The sequence below is a fragment of the Gymnoscopelus microlampas genome (assembly GCF_963454915.1).
Source record: "Gymnoscopelus microlampas genome assembly, chromosome: 6".
Taxonomy (NCBI): Eukaryota; Metazoa; Chordata; class Actinopteri; order Myctophiformes; family Myctophidae; genus Gymnoscopelus; species Gymnoscopelus microlampas.
In genome coordinates this window covers 27,757,496-27,766,462 of record NC_139943.1, presented here as the reverse complement: position 1 = coordinate 27,766,462, position 8,967 = coordinate 27,757,496, and positions in this window count along the sequence as shown.

The following is an 8,967-nucleotide window of genomic DNA, read 5'->3' as shown; positions in this document are numbered from 1 at the left end:
CCATCGATCGAGTTGCAGATCTTGCAAACACAAAGAAGACACTCACATTAGTAACTCTGCACAACTTTATTATGTATGAAAAAGGGTTCACTCCAGCTCTTGGTTGACATGTAATGCAGTACAAAACAAAAACAAAAAGCCTCTAAATCTTCATCTTTAACAACTGAAATATCTCAAAACTATCAAAGTGTATCAAAATGAGAAACAGCAGGTTTGCTCAAAAATGATGTGACGTTCTACACTTAAAAGATGAGGCTGTGTGTGTGTAATACTGTGTATTTTCTATTTTCATCCAAAAAAGAAAATGTGTTGCCGATTCAGTCATCTTGTGGTCACCCAGGTGCATCGACATTGACGTGGTGGGAGCTGCTCACTGGAACAGAACACTCCATCACTGTGTCCGCACAGGACTTCCTGTGAGACACCACAGTGCGACGATTGCGACTCATATACTTGTAAGGGAAGTCTTTTGTGAGGTCACTGACCCCAATGACACTGCACAGCCCTGTGCTGAGGTCCCAGCTGACCTGCATGTCGTGCTCCTCACATTTCCAAAACAGGCCAATGCCGATCAAAACTTTGTCGGTCTCTGGACACACCTCCAGTATGACAAAGTCAAACGAGTACTCCCGAGGGTCCCAAACGGCATCAGCATGGAGCAACACATGGAGAAGCTTACCAACATCCAGTGTCATCTCCTCCACACCCAAGCTGTCCGTCATGCGGACCACCGGAGAGCAACTTCGGGTCTCTTCCCTTCAGATCTGTAGCGCCTAAAAAGTATCTTCAGGAAGGAGAAGGAGAGGGTTGACCTGATGGAGGAGCTGCTCTCTTGGTGCAGAGAATCTGACATGACTGGTTCTGCTCACCTGCTGGACACAGGTAGGGCCACGAACGTTCTGATTTCTTTCAACAGGATGACCTTGTCCTTTTTCAGCTGTAAGGCTGGCTGGAATGAGAAGGGACAGTCCACTTCAGAATCGGCGTGGAGCACATAGCCGTGTTCCAGGCATTTACCATCACTACCTGTGCGTGTGGTCGTGGTTGAGCAGTGAGAGCAGGGTTTGGATGGAGGGTTGGGATCAATGGTGACGAACCAGTTGCGCCAGACATGATTACTCAGCAGGCTAATCATCATGAGCTGATCTGTACTGGTGCATCAAAGCCAAAGATGGTGTAGTATCTGAATATACAAACATTGAAACATGTTAAACCTTCCATCTGGTCCAAAAACACAAAGTCCAATCGCAGGAGGAGAGATGGAGCCTGTGGCATAGGGTGAAGAATGGGTGGGGGCCAGAGAGAGAGAGAGAGAGAGAGAGAGAGAGAGAGAGAGAGAGAGAGAGAGAGAGAGAGAGAGAGAGAGAAGGAACACTTCAGAGTAGGATGGACAGAGGACAGCAGCACGGTGGCTTTCTGGCTGACAGCATGGAACGGCGCTGCTGAGGGGACAAAACTCATAATCAGAATCAGTTTTATTGTCACATCACAGGTTTACAAGGTAAAAAAGTGGGTGAAATTCTGTACATTTTTTACATCATTCCCATCGCAACGTTAATTTCCATAGAAAGAAGAGGGGGGGAGGGAGAAGAAGAAGAGGAGTGGGGGGTAAGTGGGAAGGAGATCAGACAAGAGAACAGCAGAAAGGCCAAACAAGTTATCTACATATATTACAAGAGTACCTGAGATAAAAACTGACAAACTGACATTGACAATAAAATCGACTTAAGGACATTACTGCCGGGTCTGGAGTCTCTGGACCTTTCAACTTCATGTTTCACAGTGCTTGTACAATACAATGGCAACGTTGGAGTCGTCGTTGGGCCACTCACACACACGAAGATTCAGGTAAAATTCTTCAGCAAGCATATTTGCAAAGAGTTTCACCTGTTGGACCAGTTTGAGTTTACTGTGCAGGTTAAACTCCCACCAATAGACCAATTAATTGTTTACTAACATTGAGACTGGATGCGCAGGTGATTGTTTCACGCAATCAATTTCCAACCTGTTGTTTCGGGGTGCGCTAGTTTCAGCACACCCCAACCCCCTCTTGTGTGTTGGCTAGTGAGGCGCGTCCTAGCGAGACCTGATAGAATGGGTTTCATTTAGCGCATACTGGTTGCACGCATACTGGTTCTTCTGTCAGAAGCTCTTCACTGATGTCTTTCAAAGGGATGCAATGCACACAACAGGTGATAGTTTCTAAGTTTCCTGAAACTGCGTTGAGAAAACCCCCCTGAAACCTTCGCATGTGTGACAAGCTTGACAACATTGTCTTCTTTATGCTTTCTTTGCGTTTTCTGCTTCTCCTTGGATTTCGAACTGCGCATATTTATGTGGGCTTTCTGCGACACAACAGCTGATTTCCTCACTTGTGTCCACCGGCGTCAACAGGTTTTTCACAGCACGTGGAAAGCCTGGTTTCTCTTTACGGCTCAATGCTCTAATCCGGTGTAAAGCCCCGCCTACTGTATCCGGTAATTTGTACACGCGTACATACGAGCATGAATGCACGCGCACAGGCCGTTTTCATATCCGCTCTAGACCGGATCCGATCTGCAACCCAGTCTAGTGTTTTCCTATTTTCAATGACTACGCCCCCGACACCTTCCAGGTGATTTTCATTGGATAGTGCTTCGTTGATAGCACCGCCCACCCCAGGTCCACAGCCAATGGGTTTAGTAGGAGTAGACGCTCTTGCGCGCTCCTTGCGCGCTCCCCGGAAATGTTCAGGAGGAGGCATCGACAATGATATGTACCGTATTTTCTATCTAAGTAAATACAGCCAGTCCTTCCTTGCACTTTTGTCAGAAAATAGGATCAAAATAGATCCTACACGAATGAGGACGGACTACCGATTGTCAGCTTCTGGAGTTGATCTGACAATGGTCAGCGGAAATGATCATGAGAACGAAAATATAAGAAAAAAGCCTACATTTAATTACATTATGTTACATTGATTGATTGAATACTTTATTAACAGTTTGCAAGAGACAAGCACAGGGAAGTACAGTTCATTACAAGGTCTGTTAAGAGGATTTTAAACCCAAGAAGGCCTATGGCTTGTTTCCATTGGGGTCCTTTGTCCTCAATTCATAGAAACATTTAATGACAGACAAATATACACGACTATGCAAAACAAAACGGTTTTATTACAAAAAATATGTACAGTTAACACTTCAGGGGGGGGGGGGGCTAGGCTTTGACTTTTACACGGGCCAGTTTTGAATTGCAGCCACATCGTTGCATTCGTTGCATCGTGCCTCTCAGGTCAGATAAAGACTCTAGCCTTGCATCAAAGTCAAGACTGTCATCATAAGTATTTGACAGTCGTGTTCTACGGCTAATAGAGACACAGTTTTGAGATAGAGACTCAAATGTCAGCGTTGTCCACATCACACAATAACATCTTCTGTCAGTATGCATTTATAACTGAGGGTGTACAAATGTAACCAAATGGACCCTCAGATTTGGTTTTGCAGTAGTAACTGCTTTGTATATGTATTGATTATTGTCTCCGCCGTAAATGTAGAGTAGCCAATTCTTTTTGACCCCTTTTTCTCCCCAATTTAGTCGTTATGCCAATAGATTCCTCCCCACACACATTTCTGTGTTGTCACTGCTGTCGTATCCTACTGACTCACCTGCCCAGTGAGGAGCCCCCACCAGGAGGACGTAGAGCCTTCGTCCTACTCTTCCCGCCCAACACTTCCCGCTGACAGGTGCCGCCCCAGTCCGTAGGAGTACGTGCAATGACCAATATCACCCTCCCCATCCGGCTTCCCTCCCCCGAACATGGGCCAATTGCATCCGTGTGTAGATTCTCGACAAAGCCGGATGCACCACGGTGGATTCGAGCCCACAACCTCCGTGGTGGTGGGACTTTACCCACTGCGCCAACCGAGTGCCCGAGAGACAATGTTTTGCACCCTGTACGTCCGTGTGTGTGTGTGTCCATCTGTGAACAGCTAATCTCCGGCACCATTGGCATGATGGCAGATACACTCCTAAGTTTGCAGGAGTGCTCCGTTTTGAACAAAATGGTTCAAATCATGCGTGCAATTTCTGTGAAACTTTGCACGCTCATTCCCACTAGGACTAGGTCAAGGAAGAAATGCCAAATTTTTTAAATCAGCATCATGGTTGCGCTATAACAGGCTGATTTGCGTTTTTACCTAACCTAACCGCATCGATCTGTGTAAAACTTCGTATGCCCACTCCCTAGAGGCCAAGGAAAAAACTTTGCCCTGCATTTTTCACATCTGCCTTTTATAGCACCAGCAGGTGGCCGACTTATGTAAAACACATTTTTTTATATTACTCCTTTCATCCAAATTTCACGCAAATCGGTACACCTGATCTCTATAGTCATGTGATCAAGACGGCTCTGTTTATTTTTTCATTTCCATCCTGATTGGCTAAGATTGACATCTAACATCTATCCGTTTTGAACAAAATGGCGCAAATCATGAACGCAGCGTCCGATTGCGGTGAAACTATATTACTCCTATACAAATTGTGTCCAAACATAACGCAAAATCGGTACACATTATCTCTATAGTCAAGTGATCAAGACGGATCCGTCCGATTTTTCATATTCCATCCCAAATTCCGAACATTGCTGGCCCACAATAACCTACCTGACCTGGCGGAGACCTGTGCTCCGAGGAGCACTTTTTCTAGTTGATTATCATGTCATGTAGCCTATCGATTATTGATCATCATGATAATGTCTGTTATTGATGGTCATGTCTCTGTTCCCTACAGGTCCCAGCCATACAACAGAGGAGGATTGTAGCTTATCTCAATCAGTTCATTGTTCACACAGTCAGGTTTCTCAACCGCTTGTCAACAGTCTGTGAAGAGGTAATGCACAATGGACAGTCTCAACATCCCGTCCCATGTATATACTGTATATATAATTTATATATAATTTATTTATATAAATATATATATATACACGCACGCACGCACGTACGTACGCACGCATAAATACATTCACAAATCTCTACCATAGTGGAGAGAGAGAGAGAGGTTCCACCATGAGATGAGATTTTTTTTTTTTTTTTTTTTTATGAGATGAGATTTTATATAAATTGATTTATATAAATTCACAAATATTGAGTGTGTGATGGCAATTCTTTAGTAGAGAGAAAAACTGATTTTATTTCAGTCACATCAGGTTTATTGTATTTCACTGTATTCTATTTTATGAAATTTGATTAGGCCTGTATTCATTTTAGTAGAAGTAGATGACTTAAAGTCATTATATAACTGCCAGGCACTCTGTTGAACTACCAGGACTGCCTAGGCCGCTGCACATTAGACTGGATTGTGCCTCTTAACAGTGCGACAAAGAAATGGGGGAACACTGGTGCCTATTGTTGGGCTACCTTGCCCATAATGATGCCATCCTATTATGAAATCCAGCGTATGCCACTTTGGGTCCTTTTGTCTTTGTCTCTGCCTCAGCCTTTGCTTGATCATAGTATAGAACTCATGACTCATTGTCATGATTGTGAACACAGACACTGATCTGTGCGTCACAGTTGTGCTTTGATCGTTTCCCATGGAGCATAGTTCAGTAGCTGCATTTCATAATCACAATGATAAACTTAAAAGTTATGAGTTGAGTTGGTGACAGCTTAGCTAATTTTAGCTAGATTTTGGTACACATTTTACAAACACATGGTGGTTAAGTGACCTTGCACAACAGTACACATCGGCAATATTGTCAATTGAATCTACAGCATTTTCAACTAACTCTGCTGGCCTGTTTACCCCTTCTCTTGCTCCTTTGACTCAGATACCTTTCCTGAGTTCAGTCCAACTCCAAATGACTCGGAAGTTATTCAAAGGAATCCTAGCATTGGGCACAAAAATTGTCATTTCTGGGAACAATCAGAGACCAAGAATTTGCAAAGATTTCATGATAAGAACCTATTAGCAAGCCTGGGATTTGATGGTAAAAACTGCACCACACCCACCCTCTTCTGTCTTCTTCATTGTCCTGTACTCTCCTATTTAAACCTTTTCCTACTCCCTTCTACCACACTGTCTCTTTACCCCCTCTGCCCTGTCCTTATGTATTAGCCCTGTCTCGTTGTTTCCCCTCTATTAACCCTCTAAACATGTTTTTAACTCATCTCTTCCTATGCCTCCTATTTTTGCAACCCATTTCCACTCTGTTCTTCCTTGCCGTTATCTTTTCAGACCATTTTCTCCCTCTCTCCTTTTCTCATCCTCTTCTTCTTTGCTTTGGTTAGGAGGGGGGCATGTTATGTCCAAGCAGGAATGTCCAAATTCCTTCAACATTCCAGGACAGCTTAACATTCTCAGGGTTTTGGATCGCCCCACATTCTCTCTCTACTCTGCTCTCCCCCAAACTCTCCTCCCACTGTGCTGTTCTCTTTTCATCGTCTTTGTTTGTCTTTCTTGTTGGAATCGTTGTGCTTTTATCATGCAGTACTTCCCTTTGTCCTTTTTTCGTACAGTTGGTCTAGTGGACTGGTAAGCCTGATTTATACTTTGTTGTACGACAGCTTCGCTTGCCACGGTTATTTTTGGCCTACAACAGAGAATAAATTAGGCTTTAGAAGTTGAGGTGGCTGGAGATGAAGAGATGCTGTGACCTCACTAATGTCAACCCTGTGGAGCAATTACTGCCTATTCCTTCTTCTCTCCCATATCTTCTCTTGTACTTCCTCTTCCAGACTCTCCTCCTATACTATGCCTCATTTACTAATCTTATTATTTCTCATGGTCTTGCATAATCATATTCTGTCTACAAATTCAACTAGAAAAAGTGCTCCTCGGAGCACAGGTCTCCGCCAGGTCAGGTAGGTTATTGTGGCCTCCTGGTGGCGCTATAATAGGCCAATGTGAAAAGGGTGCCATTTCTTCTTAGGCCTTTCAATCGGACACTACATTCATGATTTGAGGCATTTTGTTTCAAAAATGTGTTTTGCTAAATTAGACCTGCTGGTGGCGCTATAACAGACCAATGTCAAAAGGGTGGCATTTCGTGCAAAACATACTCTCACATACTCTCACTCTGACATTAATCTTTATTGATAATAAAAGTAACTGAGAATGAGCAATGCTTATGTTTGCTTTTCAACAGAAAAAAGACTTGTTGGAAATTGTAACAAAATGTAATGCTTAACACAAACAAACCAGGGATAGTAGGCTGAGTGAAGCTATAGTGCAACTGTATTGATAAAGTAGAAGCAAAACAAAGCATGTACAGAATATTTGGTTGATTTTGTGGTTGATAACATATTATATTGTAATGCATAAGTTGAAAGCTCTGGGGAAAATGGTGAGAATACACCTACTTTGTCACAATAGCACTAAGCACAAAAGCTGTCAGTCAGGTCGCTTTTCGCTCTCCATCTCACTGCTACTGGCTCAAGGTACTTACATAACCAATCCCTCTCTATCAGTAATCCCTCGCTCTGTGTAGTCCCACCCACTCTATCTCTGTCTGTCTGTCTGTCTGTCTGTCTGTCTGTCTCTCTCTCTTTCTCTCTCTCTCTCTCAATTTTGTATCTCTCCCTCTTTGTCTATAGCTCTTCTCAGTCTTTGCTCTCTCCCCATATCTCTCCCATCTGTCTTCCTCGTCTCACTTTTTGTTGTCTTGCTCCTTTGATGTATAGATAGCCTACATTTCTCCATCTCACTCTTTATGTCTGTCTGCCTCTCTCTCTCTATCTCTCTCCCTCCATACAAACCACCTCTCAACGAAGCTCTATTCCTGAGGGTGGAAACACCCTTATATCCGGATTATTATGGAAGAAGCGACATGACCTCTTAATCTCACCCGGTTACATGCATGGTCAACATCATGGACGGCATTACACTGCCCTGTTTGCAGCTGTTTTCCCAACTCCCCTCACTGCCTATTTTCAGTGTTGGCAGATGTGAAATGAAGGATCTTTCGTACAGTGTACAAAACAGACTAGGAAGATTCACAAGTGATGAGTCATACATGCATACATGCAAACATACATACATACATACATTATTTATATATATATATATATATATATATATATATATATATATATATATATATATATATATATATATATATATATATATATATATATATATATATATATATATATATATATATTTGATTTTATAGATTATTTCTCTGTTGTAACATGGGCGCAACCCTCATACTCAGCTGCGCTGCAATGCATGTTCCTTACAAATGGGGGTGTTTAAAAGGGAAATAATCTGACTTAACTACGGTACAAAATGTATTGTCAATACACACACACACACACACACACACACACACACACACACATTGTATATATACACATACTGTACATACACACACACACACAGTTATATATATTAAGATTGACTAATGGGAGGGCGGGCCGGCCAGCGGGCAGACCACGGCCACGTCACTCCTAACTCAGCATTACCATAAACAAACCCATACGTATAGTATATTAAATTATATATATAGATATATAGATATATATATAATATAAAAAATATATATATATATATATATATATATATATATATATATATATATATATATATATATATATATATATATATATATATATATATACATACATACATACATACATACATACATACACACACACACACACACACACACACACACACACACACACACACACACACACACACACACACACACACACACACACACACACACACACACATTTCAACTACTTTTATAGTACAGACAGGAGTAGGCCTACTACATAGGTATATATATATTTAAGTGTGTGTGTGTGTGTGTGTGTGTGTGTGTGTGTGTGTGTGTGTGTGTGTGTGTATAGTATTCTTAAATATACCTATGTAGTACTCCTGTTTGTACAATAAAAGTAGTCGAAAGTAACCACATCTCAACTCAACAAAAATAAGGGAGACCTCTAGGACTAAGCAGCTATGCTATGCGATGTATGCGATCCA